This window comes from Callithrix jacchus, chromosome 2 (assembly GCF_049354715.1).
Source record: "Callithrix jacchus isolate 240 chromosome 2, calJac240_pri, whole genome shotgun sequence".
NCBI classification, from domain to species: Eukaryota; Metazoa; Chordata; class Mammalia; order Primates; family Cebidae; genus Callithrix; species Callithrix jacchus.
Genome location: NC_133503.1, coordinates 117,361,196 through 117,375,773, shown reverse-complemented (window position 1 = coordinate 117,375,773; position 14,578 = coordinate 117,361,196). Strand labels below are relative to the sequence as shown.

Genomic DNA, 14,578 nt, shown 5'->3' with positions numbered 1-14,578 from the left:
TATGCTGTAAAAAAAAAAAATACCTATCTTATACATCCTGTGATCAGGTAAGGAGCATTCAATGATCAGGATGTCGATAATCTTGCAAATGCTTTCCCAGTTGGGCAACTCACAATATTCCTTTTATTCCATAGTTCTGCAAAATGCTGTGTTGCTTATCAAGTTTTAAAATAACTGCTTCCGTGTCCACATTTTGGCAGCCACAAACTATGGCGTGACTAGAACTTTGCTCATGTTACTTTGGATTCACAGGCTGTGTCTAAATGCAGCCTCTGAATTGGAGTGCTGCATGCTGAATCTAGCCAAGTTGGTTGCAGAGACCTTCATCAAATGTTAAGATATCAAAACGATGCAATTATTAAAGCCTTTTTAGCTCTATAGGCCCAGGCATAGTCTAGGCCAATTCTCAACATATGCTACAGAATGACAGAGATATTTGGAGTCTGATGCGATTCTTGGAGTTGGTAAAAGATAACCCTGATTGGAGGGTGGCAGGGAGTAGATGTTTTAAAAAAACAGCCCTGACTTAATCACCTATTGGGTTACCAGAGAAATTTCCTAAAGATAATTATCTCTGGCCCATTTATAATCCTCTCTACAAGGGAAAGAAACCAGAAAAAAGCAAAATAGATACACCAATAGGAACATGTAATGAATAATTTGTGCTCATAAATTTGAAGACTAAGTGAAGAAATTTCTAGAAAACATAACTTACCAAAACATGCTCAAGGTGTTAACAACCCAAGCAGTATTGTAACCATAAAAGCCATAAAGTAGAGTTAAATCTTCCACAAAGAAAACAATGGGTCCCGATAATTTTACAGGCAATTTCTACAAACTTTTTAGGGAACAATTAATTTCAGTCTTACACAAACTCTTCCAGAGTATAGAAAATATGAGAAAGAGAGGAAAATAAATTTTATGTTATTTTATAAATTCTCCATACCAAAATCAAACAAGGGCAATATGAGAAAGAAAAATTATATACCAATCTAATTCATGTGCATAAATTCAAAAATCCAAAACAAAATACTAGTAAGCTCAATTCAGCATTGTATATGAAATGCATTATTATTCAAAATTCAGTGTCTACCATTATGTTAAGTGAAATAAGTCAGACACAGAAAGACAAATACCACATTATCTCATTCACGTGGAATGTAATAGCCTTTATCTCATAGAAGCGGAGAGTTGAATATTGGTTACTAAAATCTGGGAAGGGTTGTGGGGAGGGAAAGACAGAGACAGGTTGGTCAACAAGTACAAAGTTACAGTTAGATAGGAGGAATCAGTTCTAGTCTTCCATGGCAAGCATGGTGACTAGAGTTCACAAGAACATATGGGATGTTTCAAAATACAGTCATGCTTCTCTTAAAGATGAGGATACATTCTGAGAAATGCACCATAGGCAATTTTCTCCTTGTGCCAACATCATAGAGTATACTTACACAAACCTAGATGGTGTATCTATTACATACCTAGACTAGATGGTATAGCCTATTGCTCCTAGCCTAGCCTGAAAACATGTACAGCATGTTACTGTACTAAATACTATAGGTAATGGTAACACGGTGGTAAGTATCTGTGTATCTAAACATATGAAAACATAGAAAAAGCACAGTAAAAATATAGTATGGGAACACCATCATGCATGTGGTCTAGTCATTGATTAAAATGTAATGCAGCACATGACTATAGCTAAAAGAGAGGACTCCAAATGTTCTCACCAAGAAGACATGATAAATATTTGAGGTGATGGATATGCTAATTATCCTAATCTGATCATTATGTATCAAGATATCACAGTATATGAAGATATCACAGTATATGATCCCATAAATATGAACAATTATTATACATCAATTTAAAATAAAATGAAACTTTTTTAAAAGAATGCAAATTGAGTCTTGTGCTTTCAGCTCTGACATGTGAGGAGCTTGGAGTTGTCACTCCCACCCTCACAAAGAAAAGCTGGACAAAATGAAAAATCAAAAACTTTTCTTAAATCTATCAGATAAACTAAGTTGTAAAAACAAACTGCCACCCCAAAATCTGGAGAGAGGCAAACCCAGAAAGACACAACAATCAATATCTATAAGATCTGCTTAACGAGAGCAGAAATTGCTGAAGCCATAACCTATAGGAACAATTAAACGGTAATTTTGACAATTGCTGAAGACTAAAGGTAAACTAGTCTTAGGGAGTGAGAAACCCCTGGGACCTCAGATTTTTCTGGACTTTTCCTTCAGAAAAATCATTGCCTCAATGTCCTGAAAAAGTTTATTCCTAGAGATACATGGAAATTTAACTCAATAAATATTATAGAGAGCATGAGAAATCTGCCAATGTTTCAAAAACGGGCTTTTATATAAAACAATCATAGAACTGATATAGTAGGATTTTTGGTTTTCTTGCTCTTTTTCTCAGTCTGTAAAAAGCAACATGTTTTTAAATGTCATAGGTAATTTCCTTGGAACCTTTTGACATCAGCTTTTGTGTCTTCTAATTCCCTATGTTCTATCTGTTTTCAAAATTTGCACTTGCCATTTATCTCTCTATTGTTTTCTCTGAAATGTGTACAACGATGCATAGTCTCCAAATCTAGATAGGTCAAAAGATGTGCTTATTAAACACAGTGCATTGCACTCTATTTTTTTTAGTTATGAGATATTCTATAAGAAAATACTTAAATCAATTATGCTTCATCTTATACAATAAAAACAGCTTTCTCTTTAAAGCTGTTACACATATTGGGGAGAAGATATTGGTTTTTTACTAGTATTATTTCTGAACACACATCTCCTAATGAAACTGTGGACTTCACCTTTTTTACTTTTTTCAATTGGTTCCCTAAACAATAAAACAAGTTCTAGTTCATTTCTAGTGGCTAGAAGGTCTGGAACTTAGGAAACCAAGTGCTGCTATTTCATTTCTTGTGCTTCTCTGAAAAGCCTAAGGTTTAAAAATATAATAACAACGTTGGCTAATGGAAGCTGTCCTTTGACTCAAACATCTACTTCAGCACTTAAGATTAACAGGCATAGTATTTATACTTAGGATGTACACTCCTAAATTAAGAATAAACTATACCCTATGGTGTGGATTCAAATTAGATATTCAAATTAGTCGTTTTATAGTTTTGCATACTTTACCATGTACATTTTAAATGATATAAATATGCTTTAATTGTTGTGTTTGAAGGTTAAGCTACCACATTAAAATTTCTTTGTTTTTCATGTTCTGATAGTAATCAACTGATTCTAATTTTACTCAGTGTATTAACCTAAAAACATTATGGTTTTTCTTTTCCTTAATATTTTAGTGATTCGTACACCCATGATCCCACAATGTTTTTATAAATGGGTATACACAAAGGTCACACCATTTTATGAAAGGCTTGTGATTTATTTTTAAAATAGCGAAAGACTAGACAGGATGGATAAAAAGGAAAAAGTTGGGGTCAGGGAAACATCTTTAAATGCAACAACATGATCAGAGCTGTAATGCTATCGGTTTGGGGTTCTACCTATCACTACCTGTTTGTGCTTGTGGTCATATTCTGATCTATTCCCAGAACCTATTGTTGGAAAATTATCTATCCCTAAAAAGATCTGTGTCTGAGAACTAAGTCTCTGAACATTGATATTCACCCCTGCTAATTATTGAGGCAGTGTATTCATTTTCTATGGCTGCTATAACAAATTACCAAAATGTAGTGTCTTAAAACAACACAGATTTGTTACCTCACAGTTCCAGAGGGCAGAAGTTCAAAATGAGGTTTGCTGGGTTAAAATCAATGTGCCAGTAAGGCTGGTTTTCTTCTAGAGGCTGCAAAGGAGAATTTGTTTCCTTGCTTTTTCCAGCTCCTAGAAGCCACCCACACTTTCTTTGATTCATAATCCCCCTTCTCCATCTTCAAAGCCAGGAATGTCAGGCTCAGTTCTTCTCATGCTGCCATTTCTCTGGTTCTCTTTTCCAATCCCATTTCCACTTTTAAGAAAAAGTTGGCAATGGCCCACCCAGATAACACAGAATAATCTTTCCATCTGAGGTCAGGTGGTTAGCAACCTTAATTCTGTCTGAAATCCTAACTCCCCTTTGCCATTGTCTTAGTCCATTTCAGGCTGCTATTACAAGATACCTTAGACCTGGTAATTTATAAACAATAAAAAATTCATTGTTCACAGTTCTAAAAGCTGGGAAGTCCAAGGTCAAGGCACCAGCAACTTCAGTGTCTGGTGAGAGCTGGTTTCTCATATTGGCACCTTCTATGTGACCTTATATGATCTCACATGATGGAAGGGATAAACAGGCCCCATCAAGCCTCTTTTATAAGGGTATTAGTCCCATTCATGAGGGTGGAGTTCTTATGACCTAATTATCTGTCTAATACCCCCCACCCTCAATACCATCACCTTGGGAACTAGGTTTCAACACATTTATTTTGAAGGGACACCAGCATTCAGACCATAGCAACCATGTAACCTACATGCAGATTCTTGGATTAGGACGTGAACATCTTTGGGGAGCCATTATTCTGCCTACCACAGGCAGTAAACGATTACATAGCATTATTTTCACAACGTCAGCTGCGATGCTCCCTGGGCAGCAATGTACATCCCATATGACACCTGACTCTGGCAACCCTCTTAAGTATTAACAATTGGCACAGAAATACGTGCCCCCGAGGAGGGGCATTCTTCCTGCCACCGCAACACTTTTGCTATGGAGCTGCCCTATGGGTACCTCAGCATTGTGACATAATACTGACTCACATGAGAAGTTGAAGGTATCAAAAAGCCTGAAAACCACAGGAGAGGATCTTCAGAAAGAGAAAAAGCTCAGTATTCATGCCTCCCAGCAGCTGTATCCCAGAATTTTGAATCTACACATCCACAAGGCTCTTTTTCAGAAGCTACCTGGAAACTAGTGACTCTCCCAACAGACCGAGTCTAAAATCCCTCAGTATTCATTAGTGTAAATACAAAGCAAGTGTAAGAGGTTTTTTCCCAACAATAAGATAGAAGTTTAGGACTCTCTGACAAAACAGTGCACCCAATCTCAGCTGATGGGACAATTCTGATCACAATACCACTCATCAGCCCAGACTCCTGCCAAGCCAGTGTTGCTACATCATCATTGTCCTCATCTGCTTGGTCAAAGTGGGTTTCCTCCAAATCTGTTTCCACCCCACAGGACTAATAAACAAAGGAAGTTCATAGTGAACAATTTCTTTTTCAGCAAATGAGGCAGTGTTTGCACACATCACTTCTTTTTATATTCAAGACTTCATCAAAGGGATACACCCAGCTGTAAGGGAGGCTGAGAAACATAGTCTCTATCTAGGCAGCCATATGTATTAGAAGAAGGGAAGACAGGATTTAGGTGACAACCAACACTGTACACACATCATTCCTAAGATTTAGCAAAATTACCTGAAGTACTGAATTCCTTTTTACTTATACATACTGAGTTGCCCAGGGTTTGTTATTTTACTTATAATAGTCTACATTATCATTCCTACAAATATCCAAATACCTATTCACCTATTTCTTCCCAGCATTCTACAGTTATCTTTCTGACTCTGAAATTGCTCCAACCTGCATGGACTCTTTCTCCTATCCAATAAAAGCAGAACTTCTCCAAGGTTCAATCCTTGCACAACTTCTCTTTCTACCTGTTCTGCCTGAGATCTCATCTATTCTCATTGCTTCTTTTATCACCTATGCAAGGTTATTTTTATAACTAAAGAGATCAAGTGAGTGCCTTTAATCTTCACAACATGCTAAGGATAAGTAATGTTCTCACTTTCCAGTTGGGTCCACTGAGGCTCACAGATGAGGCTGACTACCAAGGACAAGTAGCTCCTAAATATCTATAAAATAAAATATGGAGCTTAAAACACGTCCCTCCACCTTTAGTTTATTAGAGATGATGAAGGTACTCTGGAAAAAAAATATATACGTCAGAAAACGGGCCAAAAGAAAAAAGATTCTGAGGAAAAAGAAATTGGTACCAAGTGACTGGCAAATGCGGGAGAGGGGGAAGAGAGAGAAAAGAATGTCTGCAGCTGGGCATGGTGGCTCAAGCCTATAATTCTAGCACTTTGCGAGGCCGAGGTGGGTGGATCACTTGAGGTCAGGAGTTGAGATCAGCCTGGCCAACATGATGAGACCCCATCTCCACTAAAAATACAAAAATTAGCTGGGCATGGTGGTGTGTGCCTGTAATCCCAGCTACTCAGGAGGCTGAGGCAGGAGAATTGCTTGAATTCAGGAGGCAGAGGTTGCAGTGAGCCAAGATCATGCCACTGGACTCCAGCCTGGGTGACAGAGCGAGACTCTGTCAAAAAAAAAAAAAAAAAAAAAAAAAAAACAGGAAAGAAAGAAGGAAGGAAGAAAAGAAAGAGAGATAGAAAGAAAGAGAAGAAGGAAGGAAGGAGGGAAGGAAGGAAGGAAGGAAGGAAGGGAAAGAAAGAAAGAGAGAGAAAGAAAGAAGAAAGAAAGAGAAAGAAAGAAAAGAAAGAAAGAAAGAAAGAAAGAAAGAAAGAAAGAAAGAAAGAAAGAAAGAAAGAAAGAAAGAAAGAAAGAAAGATGGATGTTTTCCACTAGATGATTATTCCAGGCCTTCTGAAGTAGAAATAGCAGGGACGGCACAACACCCTCTTGCTGGATGTGGGTGAGATGCTGCCACTACTACTGGACCCCACCTAAGTGTGTTAAATCCTTAAGAAGCAGATGATGCAGTCAAACAGAATGTAGATATGCCTGATGATGCCTGCACCCTTAGTGGACACCTGAAGGGACTGAGAGTAAATGGCAGTTTCCCATTCAGAATTTCCCTGTCAGAACTCATGCTATGGAAGAAAAGGCATCTAGCAGAAGTAAATAACAGGCTCTGGCAACTCACTAAACCACACTGGTCTTAGGTTCTTAACTACGAAATCAGGCCGTACGTGTACACAGGCTTTGAAGTCCATTCTGCTTTGTGACTCTGTAGATCTTTAGCCCAAAAGGAGTAGGACGTTTGTCTGAACCCTGGTGTATGATGCCTCAATGACTCATGACAAGGGACAAAAATCAGACTCAAAAAGGTTAAGACGCTGATCAAGAGAGCAACAGCTGACATGTTGAAGTAGAAGCAGGGCATGAGGGGAAGTGAAGGAATACCTAAATCCAACCACAGCCCAGCAAACTGGTGTGACCTTGAATATCAGAGGGAGCATGCACAAAAGACTTAAAAGGAAAAGCAAAATGAGGTGAAGAATAGAACATTATTTTAGGAATATTGTCAAGATGAATAAATCCAATGCTGTTAGACTCCTAAAATAAACTGAACACAAGTAAACAAAACCACATGGAGGCTGATCCACCTGACTGCAAGTATCAGCATTGGCTGGAATCTTCTCACTACCATGGACCACCTTCCCACCATTGGAGAATCTAGGATATCAAACACAGCCTCATACCATTGAATAATGTGCATTTGCCTGCTCTTCATTCTTTATTGGGAACCAGCCCCAGAGGCGAGATACTTCTTCACCAACTTGAGTCCCAGCTCTGCTGGCTTCCTCTCCTTCTCCATCACTCTCACATTCATTTGATGTGAAAACAAGGAGGGAATTTCCTATAGTAAAAGTTACCCCCAAAATGAAATTTTCTCCCTCATAGGGCATCCCTCTCCCATAACATTGGAGATGACCAAGGAGGTCACTGAGTGGAAGAATGGGCTCCCTGTGGCAACATAGTGGTGTATATGACTTACCGAGCACAGTCTTCTCATGCATCACCTAATACACTCAACACAACTTCTCCAAAGACAGTGCTATTATCTCCATTTTACAGATAAAATCAAAGCTAAAAAGGTTACTAGCTTTACCCAGCAAGAAAAGCTATCTACATGCCCCTGTCAGGCTAGCTCCCAAGCCATGGCTCCTTGCAACTTCACAAAAATATACACAGCGGCCTATGCAAGCCCAGAAGAGGCCCTCCCCAGGCTGGCATCATTCCAGAGGTCAAGAATGAGTGCCAATGGATATTTAACCAGCAAGATTATGTTCAGCGGAGATGTTACCACAAGAAAGCAAACTCCGATCTAAGGGCTTGCATTTTCACCTTCTGCATGCCTATGGAAACCAAAATAAAGCAAACGAGACTTTGCTTTTAACATTTATTTAAGGTCTCTCTTGTGCCAGATATTTCATGCACATTTTTCTCACTGCTGGTTGATAATCACACCAAGCAACTGTAACTGAATGTAGAAGCCACTTGCTGAAAATTACCCAGAACACCCTGGGGCTCCATGCCTGTCTCCCTGGCCCCCATACACACGGTGTTTCCGCCACTCTGTGCTACACCCAGGAACTACACATGTACCTTGCAGAATTTGTTTTTCAGGAATTCGAAAAATATCAAGGTTGAATCTGACTCTTTTCTGAGTTCTTTATTTCCCCATCTAAACATTTCCTCTACAGCATCTTTCCTTTCACTGGCCAAAATACAGTCCTGAAATTTATCCCATCATTAATCATATGTATTCACTAAAGTGCTGCATACAGTTATAAAGTAGAGCCCTTAATTTTAAAAGCAGACAATAGAGTATTTTATCCTTCTCTTATTTTCAAAGAGCAAATTTTAATTTTTTTTTTTTTTTTTTTGCTTTCCTTTAAAAGTGTTGGATTTGTTTTTTCCCCACTGCGGGTCCCTGGATTGAAAGAGTTACCCTTTGAAGGCAACAAACTTGGAGGCTGAGTTAATGATTAGACCCACATCCTTGCCCAAAAGGAAATTAAATCAGAACAAGATCAACCAGAGAAGGCTGAAGAAAATTAATAGGTGGTAAGAAACACAAAGTATCCTGTTCCTCCCCTTTCTTTGTTTAACTGCTCATTTGTCCTTTCTCCGCTATCTTATAAGCATTTACATGAATTTTCACAGGCTTTCAGCTCCAATTTAGATGGTAGTTTCTCAACGGCAGAGTGAAGATCTTCAATTTCTTCTTCATCCTTCCACAGCACTCTGCACACAAGCTGGTGTTCAATGAATATGTTCCGGCCAGGCGCGGTGGTGGTGCGCGCCTGTAGTCCCAGCCACTTAGGAGGCTGACGCAGGAGGAAACTTGAGCGCAGGAGTTCCGGGCTTCAGCGAGCTGTGATCACGCCACTGCCCTCCACCTAGGACGAAAGACTAAGACCCCGAATCTAAAAATAAAAACTAAATAAAAAGTCCATAAATATTTTGGAACTCAGATATAAGAAGTATGAGTAAAAATGCTTGCATAAAATATGCATTTTTTTCTTTCTTCTAGAGCCCAGAGAGAAAATAACTATCTGTTGGTTTCAATTCTGAGCTGAGCTCATCTAGAGATGCTGACTGTGCACTCACTGACCTCCTGGGCCGACTGCGTGGGAGGCACTCCAGACCTGGGGGTTCCTCTCAGGTGCTTAAGACCTAGCTCCCACCACCTCCCCCACAAAGAGGCCAACAACAGTGCATGTCCTTGTAAGCCTAAAGTGCTTTTTCTCAAAGCTGCATATCTTGTCAAAATTGTTTGCCCACATCACTGCAATCTGTGTGCAGGGAAGCCTGAAACAAGTCCGTGTTGGGAAAGCAACAGAAAGTACAAGAGGTTCTGAAATTCATAAGCCTGGGAAAGCAGTGCTTCAGACAGAAACTGCTCTTCTCCGTTCTTCCAAATTGAAAAGCACTCGAGGCAAAAGAGCAGCTGCTGCCTCCCTGGGCTGGTAGGTATTGACCTTACTTGACCTTTTACCTACTGTTTGATTTGGGCCTCCAGCTAGACCAGGAAAGCACAGCCCCCTCCCATGACCAAGTTTCCCTTACACATCTCCCCCTTCCCGCAGGAGTACACCAAGGAAGCCACATCGCCAAGAGACAGCCAGGAAGTCAGGTGAGAGGAGTTGCTTTATCAAGGGTTAACCCCAAAGCAGTTATCCCAGCCCTCCTTCCTCTCCCATTCCACTAATCTGCTCCCTTCCCATCCTTTACATTTTATAGTCTTCAGTTCCAATTACAGGTGATTAATAATTAAGTGATTAATCCTTCTCTACCTCCTGGAAGTCATAATGGTTTGAACAATGATGATACAGTCATAGCCTGAAAGAGGAGGGATGAACATCACAGAGTTTTCTTTCCTGTGGAAAAGTGATAACATCTGCAAATGAAATGGATGCTTATTCATGCTCTTAAATCTATAAACGTTTTATTTTATTTCAAATCTTTTTTCTTCCTTATTTCTCAGGTTACCTCCATATTCTCAAACCACTGGGAGGAGAAAAAAAGCAACATTGCCATTGAGGGGTTGTGAACTCCCTTAGCTCCAACTACTCAACTTACATATTTACTTGTCAGTAAATTCAAATTCAAATAAGCCTGTAGTTATTGGGTAGAAGAAAGTGTGCCCAGTCACTCAAAGCACTCATGATTGTGTGAAACATTTTAAAGACCAACTGAGCTAATATATGTTTTCACTTTGATCCAGAGTAAATTGAGCCAGTCATTAACGCGGTTAAGCTCAACCCAAAGGATCTGAGTCATAGAATGTTCTTCTTTGACATTGCTCTTGACTTTTAAGAGTTTATATAACTAAATCCTTGCTGAAAAACAGTGACCCTGCATGATGTGTATGTGTATACAGCCACATGATGAGTGCAAAGCATATTCCTATTTTAAAACAATTCAAAGAACTGGGAACTAGAGAAACCTTCACTAACCAGCTCCACCCCACACCAATTACTCTCTTCGTATTCCTTCAAAGTGATTTGAACTATATTATCCTATTTGTATTGGCTGCTCCATTTTCCCTAACACAGGTTTTATATATACAGCTGGATTTTAAGCCCCATAAAGAGGAGCCCTTTCTTTACAGTAGATACTCAACAGACACTTGGAAATGTACAAGTGAACAAATGTCTATTTGAGACAAAGTCCCATTTATAAGGACTAATGAAGCTTTCTTGCTACCTACCTAACTCCTTCCCTCCTACCCACGTTGTTTGGAATTCCAAGGTTCTGCAAGCATGGGAGAATGTGTTTGTGCAGACATCCAAGTTCACTCCAGAGCAGAGATCTTGGCAAGGATCAGGCAAACCTGCCGGGACCCTCCTTCACCTTTCTTGACATGTTGACTAATTAGTTATCACTAACAAATGAATGCCTAGCTTGGATCCATTTCATAAATACTCTTACCACTTGTGTAAAGCTTGTGGCACTTCACAGCTGACAAATGGATGATGGTGTTTGTGAGCAAATAGATACTGCACTATTAATGATATAACTTGGAAACAAACATTTTCTATTAGTTCTCTCAAACTCCCCAGTCAGTTTCATTGAAGAGTATTTTGAGATTCCAAACAAACTACTTCTGTGTATCAATATTTTCTTGATACAGTATGGAGCAAGCAAAATAAAACACAGAAATAAATTGGATTTTGCTATACGGCTGCCACTGTCACTCAGAGTCCTGGCTTTCAGATTTTTGGTTTGTCACATAACAGCTTTATTGTTATCATTGACTAGCTGTAAAATAAGGAAAACATTAATTTAAATATTTTTAGCTGTATATTCAAGTTTTGTCGAAGATTTTATTGTTTAAAAAAATCACTTTTGTTAAAAAAAATTTTAACTGCTAAAATAAGCCATCAATAGTGAAAACAATGAGATTGCTCAGGAACTCACAGTGTTTTCAATCAATCCACACACGTCATTTATTTATAGTCATTCACAAATATTTTCCAGCACCTAAACAATGCCTGGCACGGCTCTAAATGCTGGGAAAATAACTGTGAATAAAATAATCAAATTCCTTACTCTGTTCTAGAGAATTGATATAGGTTATATACAGTATTTGCTTTCTAACTTCTTAAAATAGCTGTGATGAGGATATTTTGTCCCATATTTCAATGTGCCAGGGGGTACTGAGAAAGTGAACTTTGTGAACTGAAAGTCTACAAATTAATTTACTCAATCACAAAAGACCACATGAATTATAATATGACTCATGCAGATGAAAGCTTCTCATTCGAAGGTAAATGTTCCCAGTCCCTTCCCCGGTTCTTCACAACATCTAGTTTCCAGGTCCCTTACAGGCCTGTTTCCACCTTCCTAGTGCTTTCTGGTTTGTTTTTGGCCATTTGTAAGATGTCCGACAGTATCAGGAGAAAAACTCCAAAACTAGTTTAAGCACTTTTTGCAGGAGCCACAAGCAACTATATTTCAATCCAGATAAATCCATAATGATGGCTTTTTTCCTTACCCTGTCCATTGCTATTGGCTGGATGAGCCACATGATGGCAAAATTCTGGAATCTGATGTTCTTTGACTGGCCAGTGGAGAATGGCGTTGCCTGACTGGTGTTGCAGAGCATGGAAGAAAGCTGGCCCTTTTTCATTCTTCTCTGAAGTGCAGAATGCACAGAGGCCTAACCATTCCATTCAATTCAGTCATCCAGAAAATATAATATTAATATCCCTTAGATATAAAACTGAGCTCGGATCCTATTCTCAAGAAACTTACATGTAGTAGCACAGTTTACAGAGCCTGCTGAGACCATCAGTCATGACCCTATATAATGAAAACCAGAAAAGTCAGGGGCCAGCCCAGTGCCATGAGGAAACAGGAAAGAAGACCAGTCTCCAGCAAGGACTCTGGACCAGATGCTGAGGTTTTGAGCCGTACACCTTGGGTCAGTTTTTTATCCTGCCAGAGCCTCTGATTCCTCCTGTGAAAAATGCAGGTGACAAAACAGTGCCTTCCTCACAAGACCGTGTGAGAGTTAAATGAGTGAGAACAGGCACTGTGCCTGGCACAAAGCCCTTATGAAATGGTGGCTGTGAGTCATGGGATCCATCACGCAGCTGCCTGGGCACTCTAGGCTCAGGATGCTGGCCCCAAGGAAACCACTATTTCCTCATTCCTGTCCATGTGACTTTCCCTAAACAAACATTGAGAAACACATTAAATAGTGGGAGGGACAGGAAAAATATTTACAGATGGTCCCAAGCACTTGGTTCATACTACAAGGTTGACATTTTATTTATTTCCCTCAGTCACCAGTACCAGTATATCAATCAAAGGGAGAAACTCACTTTGGCTATTGGACTGTGTCAGGGCGCATGTGGCCTTTGTCTGTTTTACAAATTCCCCAAAATTCTTTTCAAAAATGGATGAGACTGTAATTCATTTTTAATGTGAAGAAGAATTAAGAGAAATGCAGAAGTCTCTTAGGTGCTATAAAAATTGAAAATGCTCCATAAAAAGGATCCACTTAAATGTCTGACTTGTAAATGTCGTTTTAAAATTTTTCATTTGTCACACTCCATGAGGTGTCTCCTGCCTGCCCTGCAGCTGCAGGTGCCTCCCTGTGACAGCTGCAGTGTGGGAATAACGCAGCTAACAGTGTGCTGCTGCATGTGGACAAATCCACCTCACCCTTGAACTCTGCTTTCAGTTCCCCAAACTGGCTACTCTGAGAAGTTTTCATCTACCTGTTGCACATTGTAGCCACCCAGGGAGGGACGTGACCAAGGTCACGCAGTCAGGAAGAAGCAGAGAAAGCACCAGACTCCTTTCTCCTGAGGACTCCTAATCCAGTGCTCACTCTACTCAACCAGGCTTGCATTGAGATGCACCAGAGAGAATGCCCTGGCACTGATTTTTAGCCAATTAATTTTAGGTCAAAATCCTGAAAAAGTTCTCAGAGTTGGTCATCTTTGGGCCCCAGAACCTCTAGTTCTGTGCAAGCATCCTTCACTCTGCAACTCCAAGACTCGGCTCCAGCTCCTGAATTAGTGCCAAGCCCACATGGCCAGAACACCTGTGGGAGCCATTACTGCCCTGGTGAGAACGGCCAGCTTCTTGCTCAGCCAAGCCGACCAGCTCTCTTGGAATTTCAGGAACCACCATTCCCAGGAGCACATGAGCAGTCTGCTGGCATGGTGCACCATCCACTGCTCTGAGGTTCACATCCCAAGCTGAGTTGTGTTCACTCAAGTGCTGCCAAAGTTCTTCAAAGTATTTGAATGAAACTCTTCATAAAACAAACATGAAAATCCATCACCAGCAGTCACCAAATGCTGGTGCCTTGACGAATGGCCAACCTGCTGGCCTCTGGGAAATGCCCGGTACTGACAAGTGACTTGCAAAAGAGCCATTTACTTAGATGAGGAATGCACCTCATGGCAGAGACACGTGGGGAAGTGCGAGGATCAATGAGGCCGCTAATTAAAGCAGAGTATCAATCCCCTGTGTTTAGAATGCATTTGGAAATTCAACGCTGTCAGCTCACTCAAGCTCTCTGAATCCATTATTACAAAAAGGGTTCAAGGCTGCTGTGGACCTCAGCTGACTCAGGCCCCTGCACCGCTGCTGGGAGCTGCAATGGGGACAGGCATTTGCTGAGGCATTGGCTGGAAAGATTCTCATGGCCCCCACAGCTCATCCGGTCTGGCACTGATGCCGTGACACCACCCGCCTCGAAATCCAAGAGGGGAACAGTTCACTGAGTATCAGACTGCATTTATGAAACAGGAACTCTCCTGACAAAAATGCGGACAGAGATT

At 40.2% G+C, this 14,578-nt stretch overlaps 1 long non-coding RNA gene across 1 annotated transcript in view; it reads right to left on the bottom strand.

Annotated features, from left to right (window-relative positions):
• Positions 1–176, bottom strand: part of LOC103791499 (uncharacterized) — a 36,434-nt gene extending 36,258 nt beyond the window's left edge. Inside the window, exon 1 of the long non-coding RNA XR_617907.5 lies at positions 24–176. This is a non-coding gene — a long non-coding RNA (uncharacterized LOC103791499). The remainder of the gene's footprint in view (positions 1–23) is intronic.
• Between the last annotated feature and the right edge of the window lie 14,402 nt (positions 177–14,578).